This window comes from Triturus cristatus, chromosome 2_1, assembly GCF_964204655.1.
Source record: "Triturus cristatus chromosome 2_1, aTriCri1.1, whole genome shotgun sequence".
In the NCBI taxonomy this organism is placed as follows: domain Eukaryota; kingdom Metazoa; phylum Chordata; class Amphibia; order Caudata; family Salamandridae; genus Triturus; species Triturus cristatus.
Genome location: NC_140581.1, coordinates 799,256,644 through 799,280,267, shown reverse-complemented (window position 1 = coordinate 799,280,267; position 23,624 = coordinate 799,256,644).

Sequence of the window (23,624 nt, the reverse complement as noted above, 5' to 3'; positions counted from 1 at the left end):
TCTGGCTTGCTTCATTTAATTATTTTGAACCTTTTTTTTCCTCTCCGTCTCGAGGCTGCACTTTGGAATTCAAAAATGTCATAAAAAGACATTTCCAACAAGTGTTTTTCTTTTTGGGGTCCATTTCACAGGGGAACGAATGGAGAGAATATTTAGGGTAAGAGTTGGTGGTTTTCACTAAGTGAGGAGCGAGACAGAAAGACAGGGGATGATGGGGAGGGAGAAAGAGAGGGGGCAGCTGCCAGCCGCAGAAGTGGAGACTGTCCTTCTCTGAACTGGGCAAGAAGAAAGAGACAGTCCTTTTCCATCTCAGCCCTCCCCACCTTCCTCGAACGGCTGAGTCTTATCTATAGGCCTTACCTATTTCTGCCTTTCTGGGACGCATTTTAAAATTTAAAAAAGGAGGGGACAAAAGAGTGATATGTCCATTTGAATGGGGAGTTTAGGATTAGCCCTGTAGTGTCGAGGGGGGATGGCAGACTGGAACAGGGGGCACTGGGGAGGACACCAATTTCAACTGTTGGCACGGGGCAGTATTTTGACCAGAGCTATGTAAGGTTTGCGAATAAAAAGACCCTGCAGCCGAGCGTAGCAGGGATTAAAAAGCACACATGGGGTACTGCGATCGTTTGGGTCACCCACATCCTTGCAAACACTACAATGGCGACATGCAGGGCCCGACGAGCCCCTCCACTTGGCGTACTTAGCCCTCTACTTCACCTGCCTTCCCCTCAGCTTACCGCCACCTGCTTCCCCACAGCAGCAACCACGCAGTGCACTGAGGCAGCCCACCGAGGCACTAGGAGACATCTTCCACTGAGGTGCCCACGATCTGCACACCCCACCAAGACACTAGGAGATGCCTTCTACTGTGGTGGCCATGATCTTCACACCGCTGTGGGGAAGGTACCCGAACATGGCGTCCCACGCCCTCAGCGCACCGGTCTGCTCTCTGGGTCGATGGGTAGTGCTTCCTCACACTCGAAGGAGCTTGCGAGCTACTCAACTCCCTGCCCAGCCCCAGAGGCCTGCCGACAAGCAGATGGTAAACACAGTTACATGCATTAAGTGACAGGATAGCTGTAGTGTTGCGCATTCAATTCAATGGAAAAAAAATAGGGGCATGCCGTGCCCTGCCGATCCGACCACTTTCCCTAATTAAGCCTCTTCATGACCACGGGAAACAATGCCACTGGGAGCTTCATAATAAACAAATGTCATAGTGCACAGTACCTGTAACAGCCTCTCGCGTCCTCTGGCTGTGCCTCTCAAGGGTTAAAGGCCTGGGCCTGGTTCGTGTAGCATGATAACTCTCCACAATCACTGGTAGTGGTGAGGTAACGCTGCCACGAGAGCTTCGAATTGAATGACAAATTACACAGTGCGCATGCGCACAATGACACGCATGCGCACTAAAACGGTAGAAGACCGTGGAGCTTGAAAATACATGCATTGAAGAGAAAGAGCATAGTGCGGTTGCGTAGGATGATGCGCATGCGCAGAAACGCGGGGGAGCGCAAACCGATGGGGAGATGGGAACGACGGAACACCCCCACTCCCATCCTTTTTCCGGGCCTGGCTTGTGGCTCTGACTGAAGAGAAACAATGTAACTTGTTACTTTGTTTCTCTTCAGTCCTGGGTCAGTGTGAGGAGCTCAGAGCAGGCTGCACACTGCAGCTGCTCCAGAGCAAGCCTCTCACTGCTCTCTGCAGATGAGCTGAGGTGACCCCCTTCACCTACTGAAGACTGGGGCCCCCCGCACGGGGGCTGTGATGGTGTTGTTACGCCCCTGCCCCAGTTAGGGCCAATCAGGCCTCCTGCCATCATTGTTTCTTCAGCCCCCAGGAGCAGGCAACAGAGCAAGTCTGGTGCGAGGCAGCATGCCTTCTGCCAAATTGCACCCCCTCGCTATGATGGATAGGGCCCACCCACGCCCCCTGCGCGTCCTCATCTATAACTCGTGCAGAATCATTGATGCTGGTCCAAGTCCCAATTCTCCGGTGCCCCGCTCCGCTACCCGGGTCCCAGAGTCACAGCTGCGATGAATCTCACCACTCACCGGGCCAGCCATGTCGCCAGGGTCTGTTACAGTCACCAGCTCGGCACAGGAGTATTAATGGCTCCGGTCTTCCACCCGAGAGGTGGGGGCATCGAACTCCTTGGTGATCTGCTACGCCACGTGGTCACTAATACCCCCGCAGGGCGCTGGCTGCCTAAGCTGCCCAAAGGACACACTAATCTCGTCAAGGCCAGCTGTACCTTGCCGCTCACTCCGTGGCCCAGGCGGGCTGAATTGAAGTAGCCCCTCCTCAGGGGGCACCAGTGCAGCTTCATGTTGTGGTGTAGCACTCCATGTAGGTGCAGGGCTCCAGCACCAGCTGCGGGTCCTGGTAGATCCACTACAGCTATTACTATTTAGGCCACTATATATCTAAAGAAGGCATTAGTCCCAAGATGAAGTTGATAAAAGCTGTAGAGGAGGCCGCTGTTCCTGGAAACAAAGATCAGCTGAGATCCTTCTGGGCTTAGCTGAATACTACTCAAAGTTTGTACCCCATTTTGCTGACAAAACTAGCCCCTTTAGAGATTTGGTAAAAAAGGAGTGATGTTTATGTGGAATGATGAATGGCAGGCGACGTTCAACAAGGTGCGGTCAGACATTGTATCTGCATGTCCTTTGAAGTTGTTTGTTATCAGGGATAGTAGTATCATAGTCATGGATGCGAGCAATTTCGCTCTTGGTGCTGTACTCATGCAGAAGAGGAGTGATGGTAGAGAGGACGCATTTGCTCCCTGATCACTTAGAGGAACAGAGCATACGTATTCTACTATTGAAAAGTAAGCCTTAGCGTTGTGGTAGAAAACTAAGCATTTTCGCACATATGTATGGGGTGTTCCTTTCTTGTTAAGAACTGATCATAAACCGTTAATAGAACTATTCAACACAAATAGGGGTGATAAAGCCACTCCCAGGATTGCTAAGTGGAAACATCGATTGCAGGAGTTCAAGTATGACATTGAATACGTTCCTGGTAAAATGAACATCAAAGCTGATTTTTTATCCCGTATGCTATTAGATGGTTTGAATGAGAGTGCAGAATGGGCCACTGATGGAGACGATGAAGTGGTGTGTTTAGCAAATTCCATTAATAGTGTGTTGCATGGAAAGTTGGAAGAATAGAATGGAGAACAGAGTTGGAGGCTGGTTTGGTATATGTTGCACACTTATTCAAGGGCAGCACGCTGCACCAATCCAGACAACCCTTATGGTGTTTTTAGTGGTTTAGACAACCTTTGAAAGCTCTCTACGTGATAGCTGTGGAGAGCAGACTTCAGGCTTAGTCTAGGAGGAGTGTAAAGCATCTTGTATCACTAGTATATAATCTTTTAGTGCATATTAAGTGAAAAAGAACCCCACAGTGTAGTTATAAAAATAGTCATTTATTAGGGACACTCACTAACCCAATGCAATATCTCCTACCCGGAGATATAATTACAATACACACAATACTTTGATAATAAAACAGGTAAGTAGCACGAAAATACAGTGGGCTCCAGGGGGAGACTAAACCATATACAAAAATAATGGAATATGACTAACGACCTAAGTTGAGAGAAGACTCAGAAGACTTAGAAGTGGTGGGTAGCCAAGGAAACACCCGAGGTAAGGACCCAGGAACCCCACGGAGGCCAAGTGCTCAGTGAATACACGACCGATTGCAATTCTTAGAGAAAAGGACCCTTCCCAGAGGACTTATAAGACACTCCGTGGAACGTGGATGGCTCGAGAGTCACCCCACTCATGGATACCCAGGAGACCAGGTTATCTGGCACAGGGGAGCCGGGTGCATAGGTACGAAGTGGCGTCGGGAACTGCCGTAGACCCTGATGGAGGACTTCAAGCAAGATGCTGCTGCCGAAGAAGCTGGAAGAGGCCGGTGAAATCCAAAGGTGGATTCAAAAAGAGGAGAACCTGCAAGCAGACGGGACAAAGTCTATGTCACTCCTGAGTGACCAGGGGGCATGGTAGTCGCGTGCCAACCAACGTCGGCTGTTGTAGGAGAGTTGACGGTGCCCTTGTCTGTGCAGCTACGTGGACAGTCCTTGAAGGAACGTAATACTATCACCTTTAACTATGCGGATGATCTCCAGTTGATCTTCACAATAGACAACTCCCCTGAATCAATTCGGGATTTCCAGAGTACCATGCTTCACATTCGACAATGGATGGACCAAAACCATCTGAAGCTGAACCCTGGTAAGACCGAGCTAGTCTTGAATGGGCACAGCCAAAACCTCTGGGGCCCACACTATTGGCCTACAGAACTTTTTGCTCCTCCCACCCATCCTCCTCTGTCTAAAGCCTAGGGGTTATCATCAATAATGATCTATCTCTAAAGACCCAGGTAGGCACGGTTGTGTCCTCCTGCTTCTTCCAGCTTCGCAGGATCAGGAAGATCAGTCGCATGTTCACCCACTCTGTCCTGATCCAGGTTGTAATAGCCCTGATACTGTCCCGCCTGGACTATGCCAACTCTATATACCTGGGCCTTCCGCTCTTCCTCAGCAATCGCCTCCAACTGGTCCAGAACCAGGCGGCCAGATTGATCCATCAGCAACCGCAATGGCAATCTGCCAGACCTCTGCTAAAAAACCTCCACTGGCTCCCCATTCCCCAACGCACTGCGTTTAAGACGGCCTGCATCATCTTCAAGTCCATCCATGGTCGCAGCCCTAAATTCATCAACTGCCTTCTTCTGAGGTACATCCCCTCCCGCAACCTCCGCTCCGCCAACCTCCAACTCCTAGCCGTTCCGTCTTTTAAGCTTCACCGTCAGGGCAGACGCAGGTTTGCGACTCTGGCTCCCAGACAATGGAATTCCCTTCCGTTGGAAATCCGTTCCTGCAACAACCTCCCAAGCTTCAGGAAAATGCTTAAAACATGGCTATTCACTCAGGCCCACAAGTAACGCCTGCTTGGTCCCGGCATACACTAGAGCTAGTGCCATGAAACCTTCCGGTGAACGTGCACTCTGTAAGAAATTATTAACATAACATAACATAACATAACTAGGTGATGCTGTGGATGACCAGGAACAGTGTTGGCTGGAGTCTGGAGGAACATGGCGGCGGCAGGCTGACGCCAGTTGCAGGGGCTCCGAGGCGGCATAGCATGTAAAGGCGATTAGGCAATTAGGCGACATGAGCGGGGGTTTTCTCGACTCCTACTGGTGAGCAGATGGTGTTCTCTTTCCCCCAGTTCTTCGATTAGTGGGTAATCTGGCTCTTTCTCTTTTTTTGTAAAAACGCCCTGAAGCGAGGCGGATTTGGCAGCACTCTGCGGCGCTAGGACCCAGAGGAGACGGATGTACTACGTAGCGGTAGAGGCGGTAGAGGCGGATCGAGCCTTCCAGGAAGCAAGGAATACATAAGCACGGCGGCCCGGAGGACGACGGAGGGATCTCTGGTGCCGGGCACGGGCTGCACTCGTATCTACTCAGTTTCGTGGGCCGGTTTGCAGCAATTTTCTCCATCTGTACCCCATTCCTCAACGGCTGATCTCTGTATGGAGTTTCCAAGCAGGGGAGGACCGTCAGTGGGATTTTATGGATCTGATTTCTGTCGAGGTCCAACCAGTTAACCCCTGTAGTGAGGGGGGGGTAGCTGCCCTGCGAGGAAGAAGCCCGGAGGCGCAGGTGTCTATTTTCTCAGGGTGCAAGAGCAGGAGAGACCCTACGGGAGTGCAGAGAGTGCTGTCAATCTCACCCTTAAAAAATAGAAATAGATACCAACTAAGGTCACAGCAAGAGCTAAGGTCAAAGGGGGTGCTCGACCCTGTGGCAAGGGAGGGTCCAACTCCGCTTACCCCCCATAAGAAGAAGAAAAAACCAGGAAGTATTGAAAGGGCAAAAGGTCCCAAGGTGGCTCAACAATCTCAGAAGAATACTCCGTCGCTTAAGACCTTCTTTAAAATTATGGAGCAGGTTGTAGGCTTTGAGGGGGGAGCTGAGATGGCTACATCAGCCCAGGAGTGTGGTAATCCTCCCTTAGAGCTGGAGAATCGGTATGCACCTCTAGAGAATATGCTGGACCTAGGGGGTGAGAGTGCAAATCAGGGCCCTTCAGCAAGCAGCCTGTCTTCCTCTCAAGCTCCCCAGGTCTCATCGGGGGCTCTAGTTCCTTTGCCTCCACAGGTTATATCGGACCTTAATGGGCATTGTCAATCTCAAGTCCTAGCTCCGCTCCAGTTGCAGGCTCTGGTTCAGAGGAGCCCTCTGCTATCAGACAACCATGATGGTGACGGGGGTAGGCTGGGTTCCTTATTTCAGACATTAAGGGGGGATCTTATGGATAAGTTCCAAATCTCCGAGAATAACCAAAAAAGTATCCACGATAGGTTTGACCTTCTAGAGTCCAGGCTCGATGATATTTGCGCGCGGACTGGATCACTTGAGCTTAAAGTTACTGCCCTGTCAGAATCTGTCCAAGGAAACTCTAAGGTCATTGATACATTAAAAATCCAGAATCGGTCTCTTACAATGGATATGGAAAGATTAGAAATGCAAGCCCGCAGGAACAACCTCAGAATCTTGAAGATCCCCGAAGGAGAAGAGATGGAAGACATTAAGGGTTTTGTCTGGAAATTACTGAGGGACGGAGTTTTGAAAGATCGGCCTGACATTGACCTGGAGGCAGAGATTCAAGGGTGCATAGGGACCCTTTTAGACTACATCCAGATAGGAAAGCACCAAGGAAAATTCTTGTTAATTTTCAAACATACAGCGTTAAAGAATTAATTTTAGGTAGATGCCTATCTTGCTCGACTCTCCATCATCAGGCACATCCTTATCAAATTAGATCAGATATCGGGGGAAGAACTGCGCAGAGACGGTGGGAGCTGGGCTCTAGAATGCCGGAATTAAGGTCTCTTGGAGCACAAGTCCAAATGAAATTACCTACCCTTTTGAAAATAATGTGGAGGAACAAAATGTACAATTACAGCCAGCCAGAAGATGTTGATGTCTTCCTATCCCAGATGAAACAGTAAAAAAGAGAAAAGGGGGTCAGTAATTCCACTTTAGGCTTTAAAAGGGGGAAAGGAAAATGGGAATAAATAAATATAAAAGGGGGGAAATATATAAAGGGGGAAAATAATAATAATAAAAAAAAACTTTACAATAATTATATATATAAGTATAATGGAGTGGAATATATACAATAAAAGGAACAAATAACTAATTGATTCCTGTTCACAGTGGGAGTGGTGGGTAAAACCACTGTCATCATGTCGCCTTTTTGATTTTTGATTTTGTGTAATAATTACATTGCTGTGTCACCTGGGAGGGGCTCCTGAAAGGCGATACCAACGCCAGGTATGAAGGGAGGGTTCCTCATGGGAGGGTCTGGGTGGGTTCACAAAGGGGTGGGTAAACTGGGAAAAATTGTCCTCACACTACGCAAGATTGTTTTTTGTGCTAATAGCTCTAGATGCATGGTAATTACGGGTAGATCATGAGTGGATTGAGTGATATAAAATTCCTCTCCTGGAATGTTAATGGTTTAGGGGGCAGAAGGAAACAATCGATGGTTTGCGAGTATTTAAAAGGTACGGAAGCCCATCTCTATTTACTACAGGAAACACACCTAGAGGCTAAAGTATGTGAGCAAGTTTTTGGTAAATTGGGGTGGGTGCAGAATGTACTATGTTCACGACAGAAGGGGTGTACAAGAGGTGTAGCAATTGTTGTTAGATTGAACAGAGGGATTAAGGTCCAGAAATGGGACACTGGCCAATCGGGCAGATGGCTCATGGCAGCTCTCTCTTTAGGTGGCTTATCCTTTACCTGTGCAGTGTACTATGGCCCGAATGAGGATAACCCAGGTCCCATCTCAAAACTTAGTGCATGCCTCTTACAGAATCCAGTCCCGGTTATATTAGGGGGAGATTTTAATCTGGATTTTGATGGGCAGCTGGACCGGACCTCTAGGGTCAAATATTGTGCTACTACTAAAACTGTATCATCACTGAGGAATATCATGAAGGACTTTAATTTACTGGACCTATGGAGAGTGAAATGTGCAGCCAAAAGAGAGTATTCTTTTTATAGCAAAAAGTACAAGCAATTCTCTAGAAGAGATTTCTTCTTGGCTGACCAGGTACTGCTTGCAAACATTGTATCGGTCTGTTATACCTCGGTGGGTATCTCGGATCATTCAGTAGTCGAACTTGTACTCAATTTAGGATCTAGGAATTTTGAATATAGATGGACACTTGATAGAACACTCCTCCTGGATGAAAAAGTGAAGGTAGAGGTAAAAGTAAGAATAATTGGTTTCTTTAATTTTAATCTTGGTTCCTCTACTGTGCAAATTGTTTGGGAGTCCTTTAAGGCCTATTTACGGGGGCTGTTGGGTTCGCAAATGATTTATAGGAGGAAAATTATCAAGAAAAAAGAAATAGAGGATCTTAAAGCTATAAAAAAGAAAGAATTAGATCTACAACTGGCTGCCCTGGAAGATAGGGAGAGTATTCCGAAAGTAGAGAGAGAGTTGTTGGAACTACAAGCAGCATTTAAGGCTAGGAGCGATAAGATCATTAAGGAAAGGTGGGAAGTCAGCAGACTTAAGAATTTTGAGTATGGAGAAAAATGTGGTGCTCTCCTAGCATGGAAGTCAAGGACGGATAGGGTCAGGAACAACATTAAGACGTTGTTACAAAGAGAATCTGTATTTTTGATATCAGACGACGAGCTGATTAAGGAAGAGGCCAGGGGGTTTATGTTGGCTTTGTATCAAGAGGACACCAGACCTGGACTGGAGGAGGCTGCTGACTGGCTTAATTTGAGAGATCTACCCCAATTGTTTGAATACGATAAGATCTATTTAGCTAGTGAAATTATGGATGGTGAAATACAGGAACAACTTAAGAAAATGAGTAGAGGTAAAGCCGCTGGCCCAGATGGTCTGCCGGTTGAAATATATTCTGATAATTTTGAAACAGTAGTTCCAGTGCTCAGGACAAGGAGATAGTATCCCCCCATCCTGGGCTGAAGCCACCATAACCCTGATAGCCAAGCAAAATAAAGATCCACCAAAAATTGAGCCGTACAGACCCATCTCACTGTTAAACTCTGATTTAAAGATTGTTTCTGGGATACTGGCCACTAGATTAGCCAGATCCATTAAAACAATCATACACTCAGACCAGAGAGGGTTTATACCAGGGAGGCAGCTCAACAAACTTACGTTTCAGGCAATAGGGGCAATAGATTATGCAGAGGAGAGGGGGCTGCCTCTTGCTATCATAGCAATCGATGCAGCCAAAGCCTTCGATCAGGTCAACTGGGGGTACCTCTGGGCTACCATGATGAAGTTCGGCTTTCCTTCAATTTTTATCGAAGCTGTTAAATCTTTATATCGGAACCCTCGAGCAAAGGTCTTAGTGAATGGTGGCCTATCAGAATGGTTTAATATTGCTAAAGGTACGAGGCAGGGATGCCCCCTGTCCCCTTTATTGTTTGACGTTTATATAGAGCCTTTTGTCTGTACACTTGGAAGGGACAGCACAATCACACCTTTTAAAATCGGAGAGTTAGCGCTTAAAACTGCCCTGTACACTGATGACCTCCTCTTGTACACCTCTAACCATGTTGAGGCAATCCCGCTGCTCTTTGAATTAGCGGAGGAATTTGGAAGAGTATCTGGGTATAAAATTAATAAGGAAAAAACAGATATAATGGGCTGGAACAATTTAATCCCTATAGAGGGGGCTAAACAAAAAATTAGATATCTCGGAATGCATCTAACCCAAAAATTGGCTGATATCCCAAAAACTAGTTGGCAGAGAGTTGTGAAGGAAGCATGTGAGTTAATGTTAAGATGGGGAAGCCTTCCACTCAATATCTACGGGAGAGTAAATCTTGTTAAAATGATTATCCTCCCCAAGATAACGTTTCTTTTTAATTCTATCCCATTATCATTTAATCACAAAGATATTGCTAGTCTTCAAGGGAAGATTGGATCGTTAATATGGGCCACAAAATCACCTAGGATAGCCTGGAAGAAACTGAGGAGAGGCTTGAATGTAGGTGGCTTGGCCTTACCCGACTTATTTGTATACTGCCACGCCTTTCACTTTAAAAATTTCTGAATTTTGGCCAATAAGTTGGACTTTTCTTCACAGGGCCGCCTTTTCCAGGCAATGTTACATGACCAGCCACAGGGCTTTGAGTTTTTCCTCTTTAAATTTGGGGATCAAAAATTCTTCAAAAAGGTCCGCCTTAAGATCCTAAAGACGGCGCTTAAAAATTGGGGATACATCCGGAAAACATCGGGGATACCTTATTATAACCTATATGCTCCAATTTGGGACTTCCCAGGCACTCCTGAATGTCTTTTAGATCAATTGTCTCAGCCACTTAAAGCAGCAGGGATTAAAACATGGGGTGACCTATGTCTTGACTCTAGGTTCATAGACTGGGAGTCCCTTGTAAATTTAACCAACAGGTCCCTAACCAGATTTAAGTTTTACCAACTGTCCACGTGGTGGGCAAGACAATCATGGATGTCTGTAGCGGACATCCCGATCTTAGACTCCATCTGCAGGGGGGGAGGCTGGAAACGTGAGGTCTCCTTCTGGTATAAGACACTTATCGGGGTGGAGGATTGTTTAGATTCTGAGGTAGGGAAACTCTGGGGCAACGGTTTAATAGGGAGCATGGAGGAGGTACAGAAAATTTGTAGGGATGCATTCTCAATGTCTCAGAGAGTAATTAAACCTGCCAATTTGAGGAGGAACCATCTATTTACAGCCTATAGGGTTTATTGGACACCGGCTAAACTATCCAGGGTACCGTCAGATAATTATTATTGCCCCAGGTGTAAACTTCCGGCAGCGAACGATCAACATATGTTTATTGATTGTCCAAAGATTTCTAGCTATTGGGTGGCTTTTTAGAGGAGGTTCTATCTACACCGATCATATGTTGCCCTAGACTGTTTTTTTTTGGTCTTTCACCGGGGTATAAGATGAACGCTGCTTCACAATTTGTGTTTTATGTGATAGTTATAGCCAGGAGAGAAATCTGTAGACAATGGAAGTCCGAGGCCCCACCCAGATTTGCGGACTGTCTAAAAAACATCATGATGATTAGCCAGTCAGACATGGCCTGTGACGAAGCGAGTACCAATAGGATCTGGTCTGCACTAATGGCCTGGGTGAAGAAATAATAACACCTGTCCAATGATTATGCCAGGGGTCTGTGGTCCGGTCCTCCCTAGTTCTCACTATGTGCATAGAAGGGAACGGGAGTTGGACAAGGAGACAGCCTACCTCTGGGGGAACCCGGTTTGCCGCACACAGACCCCGGGGGCGGAAATCGAGCTGGTCTGTGTGAAAGGCACAGAGAGTTCCCATTTAGAGCAAACATCATTTGGTGGCATATATGAGGACAAAAAAAAAAAAGGAACAGTGTACGAGCTGTCCCACGTTGGATGTCGATATCCAGGGGGTCGGTGTCCGATGGGAGCACCAACAGGCCTTGGCAACGGCAACACATTGAAGAAGACGAAAAGGTAGTGTCGGCACTAGCAAGGTCCAAGGGACTCACCTCGTTCAGGTAAGTCAGGGTAGGGCCCGAGCAAGCAGGTGACCCTACTGCTTTCAAAAAAGTCCCTTAACAGGTCCCGAAGATCTCTGGAGAAGAGATTCGCCCAGCCTTAGCAACGGCCAGCTGACGCCGTGCACAGGGGCTTGTTCCGGCGGTGTCGAAGAGGGATCCTGGCCTAGACTTAGTCTGAAGACAGTGCAGGCCTTCAGGGAGTTGCAGAACCACCACCTGTGTTACTGAGCCTTTTGGAGTCCGTAAGAGCCCAGGAGCAGCAAATCGGTCAGCTCAGTGCCTGCGGATGCAAGCGAGTGACTCCTTAACTCCAAGGGATATTCCTTCGGGTGTCTTTGGATGTCCACAGGCCCTGGATGGAACCTGTATGGAGCATGGACACTGACGGTGCAGTGGGCTTGCAGAATAAAGAAATCTGGTGCAGACGGAGTCTTCCCGGATGCAGTCTTGGTTCCCAAAGCAAAGTCAGATGCGGTCAGTCCGATGCGGTCAGCACGACGCAGTCAGAATGTCCAGATGGTTTGAAGAGGATGCAGAGTTAGATCTGAATTGAATCCCATGATGAATCTAGGGACCCACCCTCAGGTAAGCTCTTAAGTACCCTAAGGAAAGGGTTGGTATGATTCAAAGGTCCCTCCCTGAGGAGGGGCTGGACAGTGGAGAGGATATTCCCATGTCCTGTGTCCAGTTTCACACCATAGCAGGAGCCAACGGCTCCCCGCACTGGTTTGAGCTGGAGTATGCAAGGAATGCATCAAATGTGCCCCTCAAGCAGTCTCAGTGGCGCTGGCAAGTGACCCTCACCCTGCTCTTATACACTAAACCTTGTCTGGGAGGCGGTCACACCTCCCTGTGACAGGATATCTATTATTCTGCCTTCCCCTGCTTGAGCAGCAGGATGGCAGAATCGTGTCCCAGGTCGGCAGCAGCTGTCCGGTTCTGGAAGACTGGTATCAGGAGCACTTAGGGCCTCCCAAAGGAGATTTACAGTGCATTGAATCATACCTCCCACACCGTTTATGGTGTGGGGGTATGATTCCAACATGTTTGATAACAAGCATGACAGGGTTCGGTAAAGCCAGTTTAGAGATGGTCATCGTGTAATGACACATGGGCACTCTATCTATCGTAATGGCTGATCCACTGACAACCTAGGAGAATGGGCTCCAAAGGTTGCAGGGGTGTCCTGCTTATGCAGGGGCACCCTCAAACATAGAACCAAGCACCCTGCCTTTGGGACGTAAAGGCCCACTAGAGGGGTGACTTAGAGGTTTTAGGTGCAGTGATGTTAGATATATGGAAATGTATATATTTCGGGAGAGGTGCAAGCAACAACTCAGACAGGCTGTAATGGCAGGCCTGTAGTCAGAGTTTGGAGGGTCCCTCATGGGTGGCATAATACATGCTGCAGCCCATGGGGGATCCCTGGTGTACCTAGGCCCTAGGTACCTTAGTACCATATACTAGCTACATGCTAGGGTACCCAGGAGCCAATTAGGCATGTACCATGGTACTTACTATAGCCAATTTAGGGAGGAAGCACAGTGACTGGGCTCCTGATTAGCAGGATCCCAGTCAGACTAGTCAGAATAAAACACCTGCAAAAAGTGGGGTTAACTATGAAAGCAGATACTACTTTCCTACAGGCAAGGATCCCATTCTGTGTAAGGTCATGAGTTGGGTTGTGCAAAGTTGGCTTAATTTGAAGCCTTTGGATGCGAGTTTCATGCCATATGGGCAAGTTGCGAGTGAATTGATATGTGATGGGGGACTCTTAAGAAGGCTTGGTCAGTTAGTAGTTCCAGTGAGTTTGAGGTGGAAGATTTTGGAATTGGCCCAAGAGGGCCACTGCGGCTTCAGAGCCCTGAAACATAGGGTACGAGAAGATTTCTGGTGGCCTGGTGTTGATAAAGCGGTGGAAGGCCACATATGTGATGGTGGGCTTTGTATTTTGAGTGATAAGTCACAGGTGACTCATTCCACCCCTTTTGACCTGGTAAGTTCTCCTTTGGTTCCTTGGGCGAAGGTAGCATTGGATATTGCGAGCCCCATCAGGTTTTAGGCGATAAGTCCAAATTTGCAATTGTTCTCATAGACTATATGTCAAAGTGGCCTGAGCTTGGTTTTATAAATGGTATTACCTCTGATGTTGTTTTAACACAAAGTCTGTGTGAGTGAGGGTTGTCCTGCTGATATTGTAACAGATAAAGGTACACAATTGGTGTCCGGTAAAAGGGAAGCATTTCTGGAAACGCAGGTAATCAAGCACACAAAGACATCCCTGTACCATCCTAGAAGCAACGGTCTAGTTGAATGTTTCAATCGCATGTTGAAGGACCATTTGCAACTAGCATGTGTCAACAATTTGGATTGGAAGTCAGTTGTGGATGATATACTGTAGGCATATAGGACAACACCAAACTGTTCCACTGGGGTTTTACCTTTTTGTTGTTCTCAGGGGTTGAGTTCCCAGATCTAAACTGAAGCATGAGTAGCTGTACCGAAACTATATTTATGAAGCCATTTTTTCGGGTTTGGTGGACGTGAGAGAGAAGGTACAAAGCAAATACGGAAGTGTCAATACGAAATGTGATCCCAGAGATTTGTGTGTGGGAGCTTGGGTTAGAATCAAGAAACCGAGACATGTTCCCAAAGGTGTTCCATGATTTTCCACTCCAAATTAGTGGTTAAGGTGTCTCAAAGCACAGCTCACATCAGTGATTGCAAGGTGTGAATAAAAACAAGATTTCGGTCGTTCCTGGAAGTAAGGTTGACCTGGTGCGGACTCATTCGGAGAAAACATTGGGGGGTGTGAGGGTCAGAGAACCACTTGTGACCAGAGCTAGTAGCGAGCAGACCAAGCCAGTCCGGTCCCCGAACATCCCCCACCTAACATTCTATGTCATAACATTCCCCTCTACTAACATTCTAACCAGCAACCCAACATTGAGCAGTGTTTTTCAGTGAGGTTCCAGTCCAGAAGATTCCACTTTGCAAGAATGCTATGAGGATGATATTCTGATTGATAATCTGGTCATGAATGTAAGAAACAATTTAGTACTCAACTTTAATGAAACATTAGGTGGCAACAAACCTGAGAGCTGGATGAAAATAGGGGGTGTTAAACTCAAAATCTATGCAGATTCTGGATCGCCTTAAACAATCATTAATGAGGAGTTGTGGAAATCCTCATTTGTTTTAAAAGTAGGGTATCATTTGAATTAACCAGATATACACCCAGAAGGATACAGTGGAGAAAAGATAGACCTTTGGGATATAGCTGGTTCACATTCAGGCAGAATCATGGAAACTATATGATGCTAAAACTGGTCCACCTGTTTTGGGTTGGCTTGACCAAAAGGAACTACACATAATACTGGATCCTAAAAGTGTGGAACCAGTACTAATAGTGTTAAAACGACTGACCAGTGGTAAAACTTTAGGGAAACAGCGCTACAAAGGTGATGTCACCCACTATCAATGTGTATATCAGTATTGGTATAAGGTGCTGTAAGGTCGAGAGAACCACTAGCCTCCCTCAATCGGTTCAGCCTATGCCACACCTGTAATAAAAAACAACAGAAACCTCAGCACACAATAGGTATAAAGGTATGACAGCTGTAGCTTAAGTAAGTCAAAACATTGTCACAAGTGTTTCTGACACATTTTTCATTTTTCGTTCTTTTATTCTTCCTTTTTTTGGGGTAGATCCTTTTGTTCTCGTACTTGAGGACGCGAAGAGGAAGTTGTATGTGATCACGCCACTTACAAGTACGGCTACAGACCATCACTCTGGATCTGTTTTCTTGTGGGACTCATAGCTACATTTTGTTTACCTGCAATCCGTGTGGGTTGGAATTATCACCACACTCACATTATTGAGCAATACAGAATACAGCAGCCTTAAAAAAGTCGCGGGGCAAATCCCCTTGTTGGCGACGAAACACGTGTTGGCTTGGCCTGTTAACCTGTATATAAAGACTGAGGACAAAAGGATTGTTAGAAATGGGGGTCTCTAGTTGGCAATGGCTGGCCACTGTCCAAGTAGGGACCCTTCTTCCTAAGTCGGAGTAAGCAGCCTACACCCTTTGACAACCCCTGCTCAACCCTGTGGTAACGTAGCACGAGCAGCTAGGCTGATCTCAGAGGCAGTGTGTGAAGCATTTATGACCATACACAGTAATATAATGAGGAACACTACAAATGGACACCACTCAAGTAGTTATAAAAAAATAGGTATATTTATATAGACTTAATCACCAATAACAGTAAAAATCCACAATACTAGAAAAATATAATTACTTTAGAAATGCTGCAAAAATAGTTCAAGGTGCACAAAATGATGTTCAGTTCAATGCAGTGGTCTATCCGACCCTTTTACTCACAAAGTATCTGGAGTCCGTAGCAAAGCAACAAAAATGTCGCTAAGGAGTTATAGCGATAAATTTCCTCACGATAACCAGCGATGCGTTGAATCCTTTCTGCAAGGGAGGATGATGCGGTGGGTTGCGGGCAGGAGAAAGCGACGAACTTCTTCACGCTAAGCCGGTGATGCGATAAAATCCTTGCCGCGAAGGGAGGATGATGCACCGAGCCTGTTGCATGTGCGATCTTGCTGCGATGAAAGAAAATGGCGCTCCGCGAGGGAGCGACGATCCTGATGTGATGCAGGGAAAATGGCGAACGCTCGGCGTCCGCGCTGCGATGAGCTTGATGCGATGATTTGGGGTTAGCGAGCGCTTTGGGGCCCGCTAACAAGCAATGCGACAATCTTCGTGATAGCGGGCGTTTTCAGGGCCGCAGTCAGGTGCTGCGACGAACTTCGGGATAGCGGGCGTTTTCAGGCCCGCTGACGGGTGATGCGACGATCTTCGGAATAGCGGGCGTTTTCAGGCCCACTGACGGATGATGCGATAATCTTCGGGGTTAGCGAGCGCTCTGCGACAGCTGAGCGACGATTTTTCTCACGCTCACCAGCTGCAGCGGCTCGCTAACGGGGGTTAGCGACGATTTTCAGCACTCTTTTCTCAGCAGTAGAACTAGAGGCCCTGGAACTCACAGGAGCCTCACCTGCAGATAGACATCCTCGCTGGGAGGAAACAGGAGGCTGGTGGTGGAGTCTGATGTGCCTGAGACTCCAGCAGGGGGCTAGCTCTCTTCTAGCCGTTGGGTGATTGCTGTAGCAAAAATAAAGGTTCCTTCAAAGTCCTTTTCCTCTTCTTCCAAGTCCAGTAGTAACCACTGGAGGCCAGTCCCAGAAACAGCACACAAGCACAAGGACAGTCCTTCTCCTGCAGATTCCTGTAGTCACACGGACAGAGGTTCTTCTTGTTGTCCAGGAGCAATACAAATTGTAAGTATTTGGGCACAAATATTTATACCTCCAAAGTCTTTGTTCTTAGGGGTCACAAGTCTCTGAACCCAGCCAGAACCAGTTCTGCCCAGCCCTGGAGCACTTTGTTTACCAGGCTGCATCCTTCCTTTCAGAAAGAGGGGGTCTGCCTTCAGACGCACAGTGGGAGGTGGAGCCAGCATTCACCTTGCCAGGCACAGCCCTATTCAAGTGCAGGAGCTACCCCTCCCCTCACTCCAAGGCAGATCTCTCTATTCAACACAGGTCTGACTCAGCCTGCCCTGTCCCTCCAAAACCAGACAGCCAATACACATAATAGCAGAGCAAACTGGAAGGCTTAGGCAAGAAAGTACCTATACTCTAAAAGTGGTAGTTTCAAACACAGAATATAAAAATAACCTTCACTAAAAGATGTATTTTAATATTCTGAGCTCAGGCATACTAAATTCGTTTTTCTACCATGTTCTGTGGGTCAGTTAGGACTATAGAATGTAATAGCCCAGACCTCCCATTCTGGCCTATGGAGAACAGGTAGCCTTACAGTAGTGAAAATCGAAATTGGGTGTAATTCACTACTAGGACATGCTACACACATCAGAGCATGTCCTACCTTACACATACAATGCGCCCTATCATAAAGGGGGCTTACAGGATCCCAAGGGTAGGTTTAGGGGCTGGGAAGTGGGTGCACTTCACAGCCAAGATGGCAGTTCTGGACTGCACGCAGACACTGCAGTGGCAGGTCTGAGACACACTTTACAAGCTGCTTCTGTGGGTGGCACAAACCAGTGCTGCAGGCCCACCAGCAGCATTCGGTTTACCAGCCCTGGGCACACACGGGCCACGCTAATAGGGACTAACAGGTAAACCAAATAAGCCAATCATGGATGTACCAATTCACATGTCATCTTTACAAAGGGAGCATTCGCGCTGTGGCACTGAATGGCAGTGGCACAGCACCTAGAGCAACTATAACCAGCAAAATCAGAGGAGACACAGCGAAAAATGGAAGGGAGACTCACGCCAATGGTGCCAGGTCTAACACGCGTCCCCTCCAGCTGAAATGTAGGGAGAACTACCCATCCCCTGGGAAGTTCTCATCACTAAGGCGGAAAAATCTGGACAGACCATCAGCATTGGCGTGTTCTGTACCAGGGCGATGTTCCACCGTAAAGTCCATACCCTGTAGGGAAATGGACCACCTTAACAACTTGGGATTCTCACCCCTCATCTGCATCAACCATCTGAGGGGCCTGTGGTCTGTCTGAACCCGGAAGTGAGCTCCAAACAGGTATGGTCTCAGCTTCTTCAGTGCCCAGACCACAGCAAATGCCTCACGCTCAATTGCACTCCACCTCTGTTCCCGTGGAAGTAACCTCCTACTGATGAAGGCTACAGGTTGGTCTAGTCCCTCCTCATTCACATGTGACAGAACAGCCCCCACCCCATGCTCTGAAGCGTCTGTCTGGACAATAAATTCCTTAGCAAAGTTGGGCGCCCGGAGTACGGGTGCTGTACACATGGCAGTCTTAAGGGCATCAAAAGCTTTTTGACAGGTGTCAGTCCAGTTCACAATCTTTGGCTGCTTCTTGAAAGTCAGCTCAGTCAAGGGTGCAACAATGGTGCCATACCCCTTGACAAACCTCCTGTAATAACCTGTGAGTCCTAAGAAGGCCCTCACCTGGGTCTGGGTCCTTGGGGGCTCCCACACCAGGATGGTTTCAATCTTGGGCTGTAGGGGTGCCACCTGGCCACTCCCTATCTGGTGTCCTAAGTACACCACAGAACCCTGCCCAATCTGGCACTTACTGGCCTTGATTGTGAGGCCTGCTCTGCGCAGCGCCATCAACACTTCCCAGAGGTGGTGTAAGTGGTCCTCCCATGAGGAGCTAAACACTGCAATGTCATCCAGGTAGGCGGCACTGAAATCGTCCAGCCCAGCCAACACCTGGTTGACCAACCTCTGAAAGGTGGCAGGGGCATTCTTCATTCCAAAGGGCATCACATGGAACTGGTAGTGCCCATCTGGTGTGGGAGAATGCTGACCTCTCCTTTGCCCCATCAGTTAAGACGATCTGCCAGTACCCAGACGTTAGGTCAAACGTGCTGAGATACCGGGCAGCCCCTAGCCGATCTATGAGCTCATCAGCTCTGGGTATGGGGTGCGCGTCGGTCCTCGTGACCGAATTGAGACCTCGGTAGTCCACACAGAACCTAAGTTCTGGAGTGTCACCAGGCGCTGCAGCCTTTGGTACCAAGACCACGGGGCTGGACCAAGGGCTGCTAGAGGACTCAATCACCCCCAGGGCAAACATTTTGGAGACCTCCTCCTTAATGCAGGCCCTTACCCTGTCAGTCACTCTGTAAGCCTTGTGCTTGACAGGAGGACTGTCCCCGGTATCTCCCTCATGGACGCACCAATCAGTGACACCAGGTACCAGGGAAAATAAATCCGGAAATTGCCCCAACAGCTGGTGGCAATCTCTTTGCTGCTCTGGAGTCAGTGTGGTGGAGAGGACCACACCCTCCGCTGACCCATCCTTCTCTCCTGCACACAGGAGGTCAGGAAGAGGCTCACTCTCCTCCTCCATCCCTGCATCTGTGGCAAGAAGCATGCCCACTTCAGACCTCTCAAAGTGGGGCTTTAGGCGATTCACATGCAGGACCCGCAGGGGGTTCCTGGGAGATTTAAAGTCCACCAAATAGGTAACTTGACTTTTTCGCTCCACCACCTCAAATGGACCGGTCCACTTATCTTGGAGCGCACAGGGCTCAACGGGGGCCAGTACCCAAACCTTCTGACCAGGTTGAAACTCGACCAGAGTGGCATTCTGGTCATGCCAACATTTCATCTCCTCTTGGCTGGCTTCCAGATTTGTCTCAGCAATGTTTCTGAAACGCCGAGTCTGGTTCCTGAAGGCCAGAATGTAGCTAAATACATCCTGGGGAGGTTTCCTGGGAGATTGCTCCCAGCCTTCCTTGACCAGACTCAGAGGCCCTCTTACCGGATGGCCATAGAGCAGTTCGAAGGGACTGAACCCTAAGGACTTCTGTTATGCAAACAACAGGCATGGCAAGAGGACGTCCCACTTACGCCTCAGGGGCTCTTCTAGGCCCATGATCATGCCCTTCAAGGTCCTGTTGAACCTCTCAACCAGACCGTTACCTTGGGGGTGGTAAGGAGTGGTGATCTTGTAAGTCACCCCACACTCCCTCCACAGAGACTTCATATACTGGGAGATGAAGTTGGTCCCCCTGTCGCTCACCACCTCTCTGGGGAACCCCACACGGGAGAAGATCCCCATCAGTGCACGTCCCACCACGGGGGCCGTCACTGTCCTGAGGGGGATGGCTTCAGGGTACCGGGTGGCATGGTCCACCAAGACCAGGATGTACCTGTTGCCCATGGCTGTCTTGGGGTCCAGAGGCCCCACAATGTCAATGCCCACTCGCTCGAATGGGGTACTAACAACTGGAAATGAATGGAGTGGGGCTTTGATCTTCCCCTCACTCTTCCCACTTGCCTGGCAAGTCTCACAGGTCCTACAATACGTATCTGACCTCTTGCGTATCTGGGCTAATATAAGTGGGTGACCAGCCTCTCAAAGGTCTTGGTCTGCCCCAGATGTCCTGCCAATGGAATGTCATGAGCCAACCCCAGTAGCAAGGCTCTGAAGCACTCGGGTACCACCAGCACAAGGGCTGACCCCGGCTCAGCAGCCTTAGGCTCGCTATACAGGAGACTGTTCTCCCAATAAATCAGATGTGAACCGGACATATCACCTGCTGCCTGGGCTGCAGCCTGTTGCCGCATACCCTCAAGAGAAGGGCAAGTTCTCTGCTGCTCACAAAACTCTTCCCTGGTGGGCCCCCCTTCCTGCTGCCACTGGGTCAGCTCAGGCAGGTCCCCCAGGTCGGTACTCTGCTCCCCGGTAGGCTCCAGGACATCCCCCTCAGGGTCTGCTCCCTCCTGGGCCATGGGAACCAAGGGGGCCGGCTTCCCACGCCCCCCTGCCCCTTCTCTCTAAGGCAGGGACCTGGGCCATTCTCTCAGGCTCCAGGTCTTTCTCAACACCCTCTTTGGCCGCCATGGACCGAGTGGTAGCACATGCCCACTCAGGCAGACCCAACATTTGTAAGTGAGCTCTCCTCTCCACCGTAGCCCGCGGTGAGTTCTCTAAATCATTGCCCAACAGACAGTCCACAGGCATGGCGGGCCTCACAGCCACCTGAAGAGTTCCTGAGAGCCCCCCACTCTAAGGGAACCTGAGCCACCTCCCATTGGCTCTCTGTGTTGTCTGCAGACACTACTGGGTAGAATGCATGGGGCACAACCTGCTCTTTGGACACCAACCGGGAGCTGACAGCAGTTACACTGGCTCCTGTGTCCCTCAGAGCCTCCACTCTATGGCCATTGATGGTTACCCACTGCCTGTATTTTTTAGTGTTATCAGGCAGTGCAGGCTTAGGAACGATTTCAAAGTCTCCTAGTGAGACAAGGGTCAATTCTACGGGGTCCAACCCACCTTGGGCACCCATCTCCTCCTCCCCCAGGGCTACACTAGCAAGCTGGCAGGGCGGTGCATGGGGTGGTGCAGGAGTATTCTCAACAATATGGAGCTAAGGGGGTCAGAAAGCAGGTCGCCCCCCACTCATAACCATATACACAACAAGACCTGACCTGAAAAAGAATTTTTTATTTTTATGAGCACAGTGAACACATTCTAATCAAATACCCTGGCTCTTTCAAAACTGTTGTTTTTTATACCACATACACGGCAATTTTTGCCATTCACCAAACGGGTCTGGTATCACTAGCTCAAAAGACTCCTATTTGTCTAGGTGTGTGTAAAAGTGTTTACAGAGGTGTTTCCCTGGTGATCTGTTTCCCAAATAATGTGTACAAGGAGGAAAACTAGACAGGACCAAATAGTGTGGTACCTGTTCGAACGCCACAGAGATGGAGAAAAAAGTGAGGGGGCCGGCAGTGCCTCACGGAAGTAACCCCAACGAGGATGCGCAGACAGGTACTTGCCTGCTACCTCACGTTCTCATCATAGGCAACTGCCGCCCAAAAGGAAAAGAAGGAATAAATCAAGAAACCTCATGTCAATCCTAATAACTGGTGTCTAGTGAAACTAATATTCTAATCTGTGTCTATATTCAAGAAATAATAATAATGGGAGTGTCGACCCCAAGACAAGGAAGACTGAGTCTGATCAGGACCCACGTCACTCCGAATTAAAACCGAGCAAGACTACACTGGCTATGTGAAACTTTATTCTGTGCTGTGTGTCTGCCCAATAAAACCAACATGTTTCGTTGCCTGTTTAAATTAACTGCAACTTCTTCAAGGCTAGGGTCGACTGGCCTCTCTGCGTTGCTAGTTCAGACCAGTAATTTATCTGTCTACACCTGAGGGAAACACAATTAAAAACACACATTCAGTATAGCACCCATATTGCTCATATAAGTCCTTCACACATACATGAAAGCGATTTGTAGCTTCGCTAACTTGCTTAAGTAAAGCGGTGCCTGCAAACACCTGTGACATTCATATTTACCGTTAGGGTTGCTCTCATTCAGCATACCTCAACCCTTGGTATAGGTAGGTGTGTGCTACATCAAATTGTCCTGGACTGCTTGCCCCCTGGCCGCGGATTCGCGTTTCTAAAATGCATAAAGACATGTCGAAGTGTTACGCATATGGACCAGAAATTTACAGCCACCTCGGCTCATGTGCCTGTTGTCAGCTATGCTTGAGCTCGTTATCTCATTGTTACCGGCTGCTGCTGGTGTTACCCACATTTTGTTATCTCCCCAATATGAATTGCTTTCGTATATGGTCTAATGCGCTCCGAGCCCCCATTGCGCTCACGTTCACACAGCCTCCTCATTGCAATTGACGCTAGTGCCCCCACGTACATAACTAGTAAGTCGGCCGGATCGCCATAGTGCCGATCCTTCGGTAGCTCCGACCCACCATGAGAGAGACGTATAAATCTACAGGTACCCCACAGGAAGTTGTTTAGTCAAATGAAGGGGCCCACAGGGTTCTATCCTCGAGCTACAGTCTAATTGCGGTCTCACCTCGTCAGCCTGGCAATCCGGATATTTCTCAACCTTCATCGCGGGCTGGACGAACGCTTCCTGTTTAAATACGTCTCGCGCGCTACCTGTGCGCATGTGTGAATGCTTACTGAAGGCAGCGGCGGCCATATTATGTAGACCGCCGTAGCTGCCTACCCTGCGCCTTATGTGTGTCACTTCACTATCGCTCTAAGCTCGATTCAAATGTTACTGAATTACTATGTGACGCCCAGCAAAATTGTATAGACTAGTGACTACCCGGATGGTACAGGTTAAGTTTTTGGTTTTATTACTGTCTTTTTTTGGTGTGGACTTAATCGTTTATTATACCAACATCCGCCGGTTGTCATACATGAAATTTAAATGCTGTATCATATGGACTACTAAGGTGGTATGGAAATGCTAAGGGGGCTCAAACCAGCTGCCGTGTGTGTCTGCCCATTTGCTCCCACGAGGATCCCTGATTGGTGTGGTTTAGTGAAGTAGGTGTAATCAAGAATGGACTATAAATTCACTACCTTATTCCACTCAATATAATCATTTAAACCATATTGGTCTG